This window comes from Octopus bimaculoides, chromosome 1 (genome assembly GCF_046866305.1).
Source record: "Octopus bimaculoides isolate indiv1 chromosome 1, ASM4686630v1, whole genome shotgun sequence".
Taxonomy (NCBI): domain Eukaryota; kingdom Metazoa; phylum Mollusca; class Cephalopoda; order Octopoda; family Octopodidae; genus Octopus; species Octopus bimaculoides.
The window spans coordinates 62,861,569-62,875,292 of record NC_142928.1 but is presented as its reverse complement, the minus strand read 5'-3'; positions in this window follow the sequence as shown (position 1 = coordinate 62,875,292).

Here is a 13,724-nt window from a genome sequence, read left to right as displayed (position 1 = left end):
CTAAATAGCATTCTAGCTAACTTAAACCTTCTTTCCATTTCTGTGTTCTGACTGCATATATCCCAGTTATATTACGTTTGGTATGTGTTTTGTTCGCTTTCCCTGAAAATTTAGTTTTGGTAGCTATTCTTGATGATTATCATTCATTTTATTTTCCACATATGCATTTCCATTCCATGTCCTTTAGGTCATCTTTAGGTCAAGTTAATAACGTCTTTACCCCACTCTCTTCAATTATACTGTGAGATTTTGCCTTCTTAGTTCTTACCAGTGTTGTTTCCGCCTAGCATACGTTTTATCATTATTTGAAAGTCGTTATCACCTATCCTGAGTTCTTTTTAGTATCTAATAACCTTTTAATAGTTTGCTCTGTCAAATACCCTCGCTATAATGTATGAAGAATATGTAAATTTCTTGATTAATGTTTAGAGTTCATTCACGTATGGTTCTTAGGTTAAATATTCCTTAATACTTTTCAATTACTGGTGTTTAAATCAGTTTGCAGTTAATGCATTTCTTCATATATTCTTGCTGTAATTTTTTTGCTGAATGCTAAGTATTCTAGTCATATGACACAAGATTATGGACTTAAATAAGGTGCACTCGTGTTTCTTTAGTAATGGAACAAGGATTTTGATTGGTCCTATCCAATCTTTAATACTGCATTACAAACGTTTGTTACTTTGACTAGATGCTAGTTATTTCATATTAATTACGCCCAGTTATCTTTCCATATTTTGAAGAATGTTTACCTTTTCTACTATTAATAATATTTTCTTTCCGTTAGCATCTCCTAAATAGATCTATTCTCATCACCGTGTATGCATTCAATTAATTTAAATGCATATGACGATCAAACTGTACATTTCCATTTTTGGTCTTAATATTGCCACTTTATTAACGTATGCATTTGGTATTTGTGAACGTACTATTTAATCTTTACTCTTTTACTTGTTTCAGTCATTTGACGATGGCCATGCTGGAGCAGCACCTTTAGTATAGCAAATCGACCCCAGGACTTATTCTTTGTAAACCTAGTACTTATTCTATCGGTTTCTTTTGCCGAACCGCTAAGTTACGGGGGCGTAAAGACACTAGCATCGGTTGTCAAGCGATGTTGGGGGGGGGGAGACAAACACAGACACACAAACACATACACATTCACGTACATACATATATATATATATATATATATATATATATATACATATATACGATGGGCTTCTTTCAGTTTCCGTCCACCAAATCCACTCACAAGGCTTTGGTCGGCCCGAGGCTATAGTAGAAGACACTTGCCCATGGTGCCACGCAGTGGGACTGAACCCGGAACCATGTGGTTGGTAAGCAAGCTACTTCCCACAGAACCACTCCTAACATGTTTATTTTTACTGTACATTTGTTTTAATCTATGCTGCTTATTAAGGCTTTTTAATTTAACTACATGGCGTTGACCATGCAATTATTTAATTAGTTCTTTCCTACAGCTTTTCATTTGAAGCGTCATCTCTAACTTTGATGTAAATGTTTGTATGTCCTCCAGTTTTACTAAAATTTAAATAGTTATCCAGGTGCAGGCGTGGCTGTATAGTAAAAGGTTTGCTTCCCAGCCACATTGATCGAAATTCGCTCTCACTGCGTGGTACCTTGGTCATATTTGTCTTCCACTATAGCCTCGGGCCGACGAAAGCCTTGTGAGTGTATTGGTAGAGGGAAACCTAGAGAAGTCCGGCGTATATATATATATATATATATATATATATATATATCTATATATATATCTATATATGTGTGTCTGTGTGTGTGCGTGCGTGCGTGTGTGTGTGTGCGTGTGTGTCTGTGCTTGTCCCCCATCAACGCTTGAGAAACATTATTGGTGTGTTTGCGTGTCTAACTCAACGGTTGAGCAAATAAAACTGATACCAAGTTTCGAAAGAGAAAAAAAGCAAAAAAGTACTGGAGTAGCTTCATACGACTAAAAATTCTCCAAGGTGATACTCAGCCTAAAGACTGAAACAGATAAAAGTTGGAAGATATCTTTTATCATATTTCCCTCTTTTCAATTAATATTGTTTGCATGAAAAATCTAATCATGTGCCGTTTTTCTTCTTTTTGTTCATTATTGTGTGGTTTCTGTATTCTATGTATTTCTTAAATTTATGTCTACCTGGATTCTATTTGTTTTAGGTGTTTAATTACCTCATCTGCTAATGATTTTTATTTTCTTGAATTTGATTTGTAAATTATATGTCACATTCATAGTTGGAACAGATATTTTGCTTGATAGAATGTTTCACAAAGTTTCTATGCCTTTGGTTTATCAATATATAATATGATGGGTATTTTTTATTATGTAGAGCGGGCTCTTCCACGGAAGTAATTCTCTTGACGGTTCCAGGAAAAGAGTGTCGTTGAATACTAAATCGCTTCTTTGAGAAAAAATAATGATTTATTGATCTACTTCATATATTCCACCAATGCCAGAGTGACTTATAATGTCGGCGTTTTGTCTGTAGAGTTTACATTAGAATCTAACATTGTGAGATCTTTATGCAATGCTGAATTATAAAACATATTGAAATTGTTTTATATCTTCTATGTCTTCTTACTGTGGTTTTGGTTTTGACTTAACGCTCATGACTGTGTGATATTTTTCCTGAAAGGTTTCCCTTGCAGATGCATCATTAACTCTCTGTATATATGATATAGTACACACGCAGACATATGTATGTGTGTATGTATGTATGTATATAAACACACATACACGCGCGCACACACACAGACACACACATACACAATATGGGATCAGACATAACATTCGTATACTTTTGCACATATATGCGGAGGATGGAACAATGTTTTTTGAATAAAACTGGTAATTGTCCATGCATGGAAGCCACCTCTTTAGTCTATCGATGTTTATTCAAAGCAAAGGTTACCGACTTGCATCATTATATATATATATATATATATATATATATATATATATGTATATATAGGTTTGTTTGTGTGCTTGTGTGTGTGTTATGTGTGTGCATGTATGTTTGTATGTATATATATAATACATGTACATAAATATACATTATACATATCCACATATACATATATACATACATTCACATATACGTACACACATGCACACAAAATCACTTATTCACACACACACATACGCATGAATTATATATATATAAATATATATATATAAGCAATGTTAATCCTCTAAATGAAGTATTAACAGTAACTGCACGATAAAGTGTAGTATATTGCCACTTAAGTGTGGCTGACCCCTAGGGGTGGATGTTACTGTTGCTTTTAGCCCCAGGAGGACATCTCCTCCAGCTGGCTTATCGACACACGACTGTGTCCTGTTTGCCAAGGGAGTTATCCCTCTCACCACGACCAGCAGCACGAACGTATCCGGATTTCAGGGTTATTTCCCTTCTTCGGCGTTCGACAGCTGATGACCTTGGTGAGAGAGAAAAACCTGGCAAAATCTTATATCTTCTTTTCCAGTGACATTCTTCACTGATATTGAAAAGGTGAAAACAAGCAATGTTAATCCTCTAAATGAAGTATTAACAGTAACTGCACGATAAAGTGTAGTATATTGCCACTTAAGTGTGGCTGACCCCTAGGGGTGGATGTTACTGTTGCTTTTAGCCCCAGGAGGACATCTCCTCCAGCTGGCTTATCGACACACGACTGTGTCCTGTTTGCCAAGGGAGTTATCCCTCTCACCACGACCAGCAGCACGAACGTATCCGGATTTCAGGGTTATTTCCCTTCTTCGGCGTTCGACAGCTGATGACCTTGGTGAGAGAGAAAAACCTGGCAAAATCTTATATCTTCTTTTCCAGTGACATTCTTCACTGATATTGAAAAGGTGAAAACAAGCAATGTTAATCCTCTAAATGAAGTATTAACAGTAACTGCACGATAAAGTGTAGTATATTGCCACTTAAGTGTGGCTGACCCCTAGGGGTGGATGTTACTGTTGCTTTTAGCCCCAGGAAATAACCCTGAAATCCGGATACGTTCGTGCTGCTGGTCGTGGTGAGAGGGATAACTCCCTTGGCAAACAGGACACAGTCGTGTGTCGATAAGCCAGCTGGAGGAGATGTCCTCCTGGGGCTAAAAGCAACAGTAACATCCACCCCTAGGGGTCAGCCACACTTAAGTGGCAATATACTACACTTTATCGTGCAGTTACTGTTAATACTTCATTTAGAGGATTAACATTGCTTGTTTTCACCTTTTCAATATCAGTGAAGAATGTCACTGGAAAAGAAGATATAAGATTTTGCCAGGTTTTTCTCTCTCACCAAGGTCATCAGCTGTCGAACGCCGAAGAAGGGAAATAACCCTGAAATCCGGATACGTTCGTGCTGCTGGTCGTGGTGAGAGGGATAACTCCCTTGGCAAACAGGACACAGTCGTGTGTCGATAAGCCAGCTGGAGGAGATGTCCTCCTGGGGCTAAAAGCAACAGTAACATCCACCCCTAGGGGTCAGCCACACTTAAGTGGCAATATACTACACTTTATCGTGCAGTTACTGTTAATACTTCATTTAGAGGATTAACATTGCTTGTTTTCACCTTTTCAATATCAGTGAAGAATGTCACTGGAAAAGAAGATATAAGATTTTGCCAGGTTTTTCTCTCTCACCAAGGTCATCAGCTGTCGAACGCCGAAGAAGGGAAATAACCCTGAAATCCGGATACGTTCGTGCTGCTGGTCGTGGTGAGAGGGATAACTCCCTTGGCAAACAGGACACAGTCGTGTGTCGATAAGCCAGCTGGAGGAGATGTCCTCCTGGGGCTAAAAGCAACAGTAACATCCACCCCTAGGGGTCAGCCACACTTAAGTGGCAATATACTACACTTTATCGTGCAGTTACTGTTAATACTTCATTTAGAGGATTAACATTGCTTGTTTTCACCTTTTCAATATCAGTGAAGAATGTCACTGGAAAAGAAGATATAAGATTTTGCCAGGTTTTTCTCTCTCACCAAGGTCATCAGCTGTCGAACGCCGAAGAAGGGAAATAACCCTGAAATCCGGATACGTTCGTGCTGCTGGTCGTGGTGAGAGGGATAACTCCCTTGGCAAACAGGACACAGTCGTGTGTCGATAAGCCAGCTGGAGGAGATGTCCTCCTGGGGCTAAAAGCAACAGTAACATCCACCCCTAGGGGTCAGCCACACTTAAGTGGCAATATACTACACTTTATATATATATATATATACATATATATATATATATATATATATATATATATATATATATATATATATATATATATATATATATATATATATATATATATATATATATATATATATATATATATATATATATATATATATATATATATATATATATATATAATAAAGTAAAGTTGTGGAATACCGTACGAGTGGAAATATATATGAAAGAAGGTTTGAAAATGCACTTATTTTTTAAAAATATTTATTTACTTAACCGGTTTTACTTTTTTAGAAAAAGATTATCAAAAGTCTTTGAAAAAAGTGAAACCGGTTAAGTAAATAAATATTTTTAAAAAATAAGTGCATTTTCAAACCTTCTTTCATATATATATATATATATACATATATATATATATATATATATATATATATATATATGGTCATCCCATAAATAATGCGTTTTTTTTCAATTGCATGAGCTAAAAGTCGAAGCGGGACAGGATAAACTATCTGCATCAACTTGCTATAAAAGCAGCTAGTAATTTTACCTCCTTATTCTTAGTGGTTCCGGAAATTCCGACCAGGAAACTGAAGTCTAGAAGACGCGCTTCGTCCTGGAAGAGCTGTAAAGCTCGACAAGGACATCCTGCTTACCCTGGTGGAGCAAAATCCCGTCGTAACAGTGGAGAAAGTATCCGAGAAGCTTGGATTTGGTCACTCAATCATTCATTGACATCTGCATGCCATCAGAAAATTCAGCAAATTGGGTCAATGGGTTCCTCACAAACTTTTCGAGTATAATCGTGCGCAGAGAGTGAATGAGTGCTCTTCTTTGGTGTCACATCTCACGAATGAACTTCTTTTGGACCGAATAGTGACTGGTGACGAGAAATGGGTTCTCTATATAAAGGAGAAACACTGGCACCTCAGGATAAAAAAAGGTCTTCACCCACGTAAGGTGTTGTTATCTGTTTGGTGAGATATGAAAGGTTTAGTCCAATTTGAAATTTTAAACCTAAACCAAACGATAACAAAAAAGAACTATTGCGAGCGGCTCGAGCGTCTTAAGTCAACTCTAGACGAAAAACGACTATCTTTGGTTTCAAGATGAAAGGTGTTCTTCCATCTGGGTAATGCTGGGCCACATACAGCGAAGATGAAATTCTAAAGGTTGCAGCAGTTTGGATGGGAAACGATGTCCCACCTACCATATTCGCAGGACATTGCCCCATCTGATTATCATTTGTTCCGCAGTCGTCAAAATCATTTGGACGGAAAATATATGAATTTTTTTAGAGAGGTCAGAACAGTAGTGGAGGAGTGAATTTTCGACACGGACAAAAGAATTTTGGAAGAGGGGCCTTACAAATCTACCAGATAGATGAAACAGCATTGTAGAAAATAAAGCAGAGTGTTTTAGATTTAAAAAAACTTTGTCTTAGTTTTGAAAAATAAAAGTATCAGGTCATCCCATAAGTTCTGTCCGATTTTACCTTTTTAAAAATTGAATGAAATGTAATAGTATTTTAGAATGTCTAATGGAATTAAAAATTATTTTTATGCATTTGTGTACATTTAAACTAATTAAATATTATTTTACAGAATAATAGAATTAAATTTGTTTTGATTAAAACCCTTTCTAACATGGAAGTATCCAAAGAGCATTTAAGGCACATAATACTTTATGAGTACAAAAAAGGAATCTCTACAGCCGAAGCGACTCGAAACATACACTCAGTTTATGGGAAAGAGTGCTTGAATGAAAGCACTTGCAGAAGATGGTTTGCAAAATTCAGAAGTGGAGATTTCAGCCTTGAAGATGAAGATCGAATAGGACATCCAGTTGAGTTTGATGATAAGCTCCTTGAGGCAGTATTTGAAGAAAATCCTGCATTATCAGTTGAAGAATTGGCAATAAAGCTTCGTTCAAATCATACAACTGTTTATCGTCATCTTCAACAACTTGGAAAGGTTCCTAAACTTGCAAAATGGGTGCCTCATGAATTGTCCGAAATCAACCGCAAATCCCGAGTTGCCATCTGCTCTTCTCTCGATTTTCCCGAACTCATTTCACCCTTTTTGGATAGACTTGTGACCGGTGACAAAAACAGGATCTTCTATCGAAATATTAAACGTCGTAAACAGTGTCTTGGTAAAAGAGAAAAAGCTCAAACACAACCGAGAAGGGAACTTCATGGAAAAAAGCTTGTTCTCTCTATCTGGTGGGATTCTAAAGGAGTAATTCACTTTGAATTGTTACCATATAATGCAACAATCAATGCTCAAGCCTACTGTCAGCAATTAGAGCGTTTGAACCAAGCTTTGAAGAAAAATATGATCCGCTTTAGTGAATCGAAAAGGAGTGATGTTTCATCAGAACAATGTTAGACCTCACACTGCAAAGATCACATCACAGAAGACCGAAGTGCTTGGTTGGGAAAAAAGTCCTCATCCAACCTTATTCTCCCGACCTTGCTCCTTCAGACTACCATTTGTTTTGTAGTCCACAGAATCATTTGGGGGACATAACTTTTGCAAGCCAGGAGGATGTCGAAACTGACATTTCAGAGTTCTTCGCTTTGAAACCAAAAGAGTTTTACATTGATGCAATTAAAAAGCTTATAAATAGATTTAAGGAAGTCATAGATAATCAAGGAAAGTACATTGATGATTAAATTTCAATTAAATATAACATTTGATCACTTTATTTAAAATTTGGACAGAACTTATGGGATGACCTGATATTAATAAACTACATTATTGATGGAATGAGTAAATATATATGTGTGTATGTGTATGCTGTTATGCTTGTGGGGTTGATATGTTCCCTCAAATCACTGATTTCATATTTTGGTGTCTCTGCAGTGTACCATGCGCACCAAATCTGGTAAATCTGTTAAACGGAAAATGTGCAGAACTCGTACACACACACACACACACACACACACACACACACACACACACACACACACACACACACACACACACACACACACACACACACACGTTTACACACATATACGCAACTGTTTGTACGTGTCAAATCAGAGGATGGAAAACTCTTAAAGTGATTATGGTAGCATCAAATTTTTTCATCTTATTAACTTCGCATGATTCACTTCACCGAACATATCAGCGGTGTTTATATCAGTGAATCCTATTGTCAACGTTCGGCAATTTTCAAATAATAACATCACAATCCGGTTTATGTCTGCACAGATTATTTCATATATCATTTACTGGAAGTTTTCTCCTTAACGCACGTTTCTCTTATCACTGATCGAATAACGATATCCAGCAACGTAAAATTCCAAAAAAATAAAAGCATTTCGTTTTAGTTCTGAAGCTACATTCAGACGGAAATACAATTGCCGAAATGCTCGAGACGAAATTATTCAGGCTATACATGACAAGTAATTTAGACTCCACAACTGTTTGGTAATCATAAAGGAAATGACTAGCACGACCCAATATGCTCTCAATTTTCAGTGAATCTATCAATGCAGATTAATTTCTTTTATTCTGGCGTCTTCTAATAGTAAATGTATCCGGAACAACATTTCCGTAAAGGAAACAATACTGTAAGAAGATATCTATCGCAAGAATTTAATAAGAAAATATCCAATTTTCTGCTTATGACTCTCTCTCTATGAAAACTGAGAAATGTAACAATCACGCTCTGGCTTTATGACAAATTCGTACATTTATGTATATAAAGTATTCTTAAGCATCCATAACTTAACCCATTTTCAGTCGTTATGCTGAGTATGTAAAGTCAACTTTAAGGCGTTATATAAATGAAGTGTCGATGCTCAATGTTAACTTTATAGTATTATTCCTATAAGGAGAAATTATCGAACAAAATGCTTCCTGCTATTTGAGTTTAGCATTCTAATTCTGAATTTAAATACCATAAAGTCCAACCGTATCTTCCACGGTTGATAGAGTAGTATACCCGCATGTTCTAATGAATATTTAATCGTTTATAACTAAGTGAAAAATCCTGCTTCGATAAGAAATCCACCGCTGATATAATTGATATAATTGGTTCCAAAACTTTAAACGTAACGAAGCAAAATTAACTCTTGCCAATGGGAATAGCATTGATAATGGTGTGAAAAAGGAAAATGGTTTGTAGAAAATGAAAAGTAAATATAAAAGTAAAGTGAATGGTAAGAAGAAAGTTGGGAAAGCTCAAAATGCAAAGTCTGAGGTGAAGCAAATTCAAGTTAAAATGCCTGGTGTGGGATTTGTCGTTTATATCCGATCTTTTTTTTTACGAAACATCTTGTGGAGTCTATTCATCTCTTCGACGAACAGAACCCATATACTAATTACAATTTAATGAGATCTGAATTTTTCACAGGATCTATTTAAAAAACATTTTCACAAGGTTTTTTTTTGATGAATTTCCATATGGTGAAGATTGTAATGTTCTTTTCATGGCGTGATTATGTGGTAAGAAGTCTGCTTGTCAACAATGTGACTAGGGGTCCATTCCTATTGCGTAGCACCTTGGATGAGTATCTTCTACTATAACCGCGAGCGGAGCCAAGCCTTGTGAGTGGATTTGGTCGACGGAATCTGAAAGAACCCGATCGTATATATATATATATATATATATATATATATATATGTGTGTGTGTGTGTGTGTGTGTGTGTGTGTGTGTGTGTGTGTGTGTGTGTGTGTGTGTGTGTGTGTGTGTGTATGTACGTATATATATTTGTTTGTATGCATGTGTGTGTTTCTTTGTCTTTGTGCTTGCTCACACCAATGCTTGACAACCTGTGCTGGTTTCCTTATGCTCTCGTGAATTAGCAGTTCGGCAAAAGTGACAGATAGACCAGGCTTAGAAATATCTATTGGGATCCATTTGCTCGATTAAACCCTTCTGAAACAAGTAAAAGATGGAAGATATATATATATATATATGGCAGCATATAAACCGACACGTCGTATAGTTCGAGGTGAAATTTTTGGGACCCAAACCTTTCGATCTGAAGAATAATTTCAGGCCAGCCTATGTAGGTTCGGAGGTGCTTTCAAGTTGTGCCGATGCATGATGTTAACTCGGTCATGCATGCACAATTGCTAGCATCGTCGAATTTGCAACTGGAATATCATACTGATGAGGAAATGGAGAGTTTATCGCTCCTAAGCCAGAAACACGTCTATGATTAACTTCGACTGGTTAGTTTTCGTTGTTTTTTCTTCTTGTTTTGCCTTTGTGAGTTACAAGTAATGCTATCTGTTGGAGTCTCAGCATTTTAGCTGCTATTTCTGAACTTCGGTATGTGGTGAAGCAACTGTTGCTGATCCCTTAATTATGTATATATATATATATATATATATATATATATATATATATAAACTTACTAATAAGGGTAGAAATTGATTTTAATCAATTAAAACCAGTGGTCTAGCATATTAAAAAAATCCGAAGATTAAAATTATATTACATACAAAACTAAGAGGAATGACCAGCAAAAGTGGTGTGTGTTAGAAATAGATGCCGAATCATCTAACCACGAAAAATATGTTCCCAATAAAAAATTAGAGACACAACAGACTGTAAAAGGGTAAGACAAATAGAGTTCCGCATTGACCGTTTGGTTCCTTTCAAGCAATTCGTAATGGATAATCGCTTCCCAGTTCCACCATACGCACAACATCGTTTTACGCGGATGAAGATCGTTTCACGCGCGGTGTCGCTTATTTACCGGGGCTAAGCCATTCCTTACAGTCTGTTGTGTCGCTAAATTTTTATTGGGAACATATTTTTCGTGGTTGGATGATTCGGCATCTATTTCTAGCATATATGAGTCCACTTTTGCTGGTCATTCCTCTTATGTTTGTATGTAATATATATATATATATATATATATATATCAATATACAGTCGTGTCCAAGAGTTTGTAACATTAAAAAAAAAATCAAATTGAAATGTCCAAGTGCAATTGGATTCAAATATAAGTTTGATTACAAGCTTGATATAATTTTGGGCATTTAATATAGAAACCTAATTTTCACACCTATGTTCCAAAACTTTGGCCACGACTGTAGATGTACATGAATGTTTATATGTGGATATATGTGGATATATGTGTATATATATATATATATATATATATATATATATATATATATATATATATATATATATATATATATATATATATATATATATATTTATAGGGTTGGCAACTAAGTTCCCGCCGTTTTTTAAATTTTGGAATTTATTGCGTTTTTTAATTTTGGAATCTATTTTTTTCGAGAATTCTGTTTTTGAATCATTTTCGAATCTATTTTGTATCTTTTTCTTCTAGTTAATTTTAGTTAAATTTTGTTTATTTTCAGATCATTAAAATGGAATGTGAAGTTAAGAAAAACGAGAATTTTCGACATCTATTTGCTTTCAATCAAGGTTCTAAGGCCTCAAAAGCTGCTCGCGACATTTGTGCTGTGTATGGAAAGGGTGCCATAGCTGAAAGGGTGCCATAGCTGAAAGGGTGCCATAGCTGAAAGGACCGCTCGTGATTGGTATGCCAAGTTGAAAAATGGAAATTTTGACCTCAAAGACGCACCTCGTTCTGGCCGTCCAGTTGAGTTCGATGAAGAGCGATTAAACCAACTTTTGCAAGAAAATTCTCGTCAAACTACAATGGAGATGGCAGAGAAACTGGAATGCTCCGACACTGTATATACACTCGATGGGAAAAGTTCAGAAGTATGGAGCATGGGTTCCGCATGTTTTAAGTGATAACAACAAAAGTCAACGAGCCTCAACCTCCGCTAGTTTGCTTGCTCATCACCACTCTACTCATGGACACAAGCAAAGATTTTTTTATCGAATCGTTACCGGCGACAAAAAATGGTACCTGTACATCAATATGAAGCAGCGTAAGGAATGACTTAGCCCCGGTAAATAAGCGACGCCGCGCGTGAAACGATCTTCATCCGCGTAAAACGATGTTGTGCGTATGGTGGGACTGGGAAGGGATTATCCATTACGGATTGCTTGAACGGAACCAAACGGTCAACGCGGAACTCTATGCACAACAGATGGAACGACTGAACACGGCTATTCAAGAGAAAAGGCCTAATCGTCAGTATGGAGTTCTTCTGCTGCACGACAACCCCGCCCTCATATCACCAATATGACCAAGGAAGCCATGCAAACGCATGGCTGGGAAGGGCTGCCACACCCACCGTACTCTCCTGATTTGGCACCAACGGATTTCCACGTCTTTCGATCTGTTTCAAATGCTATGCGTGGAGTTTCGTTCAATACTGATGCAGAATTGAAAACTTGGTTGGACCAATTTTTCGAGTCGAAATCGGGTGATTTCTACCAACGAGGTATTGTTGAATATTGGGAAAAGTTGTAAACAATAAGGATGAATACATCATTGATTAATTAGTTGTTATTTTTTATTAAACCTTTTTAAAAATTAAAATTAATAAAAACGGCGGGAACTTAGTTGCCCGTTTCCACCCTGCCACCCTACCCCTTCGTCGGAGGATCCTACGGGCCTTCCGTCGCCTCCAGCTCGATCCCACCACCCACCCCATTTTCCCTAACCCACCCCTATCCTCTTTCAAACGCGCCCACAACCTACGCGTAGTACCTTCTCGTCTTCCTCCTCACCCCACCCGGCTCCTTCCCGTGCTCCAGATCCCGCTGTCACACCTGCCCCTCCATCACCAACACTACCTCTGTCACAGGGTCGAACCTACACACTCTTCACATTCCACACAGTTTCACCTGCACCTCCTCCAACCTAATTTACTGCATCAAATGCAACCTATGCAACCAACTCTACGTGGGGCAGACGGGCCGCCGGCTGGCTGACCGTTTCACCGAACACCTAAGGGACGTTTGGCTAGGTTCGGAGTCCCCCGTCGCCCGTCACTTCCACTTGGCCAACCACTCCCCCTCTAACATCTCCGTTTTTGGCCTCGCCCTGCTCCACTCCTTCGCGACTCCACTTGGAACAGCGCTATATTTTTAACCTTCGGACTCAACACAGCCCCCTCCTCCTTATGAACACACCACACCCACACAACACATATGCATGCACTTACACGCTCAGACTCGCCCACACACTTATACAAACGCACATACACACGCACACTTGCGCATACACACACACGCTAACAATCACGCAGACATACACACACACACACCCAAGCATACACACCCTTGCACACATAACCCATATACACCTCTATTCACACATACCTCCCACACACCTGACAACCCATACATACCCCCATTCACACATACCTCACATACCTCCCATACACCTAACACACACACCTCCCACACACCTTACATATATACCGCCCACACACATGACAAACATACATGCGCGCCCTCACACGCACATATAGACGAACGCACATATATACACACACACACACACACGCACAGTGGTAGAGACACACACCTTACACAGCCCTATACACACACAGACACACACACACACATATACGCGCAAGCCTACATGCACGTACA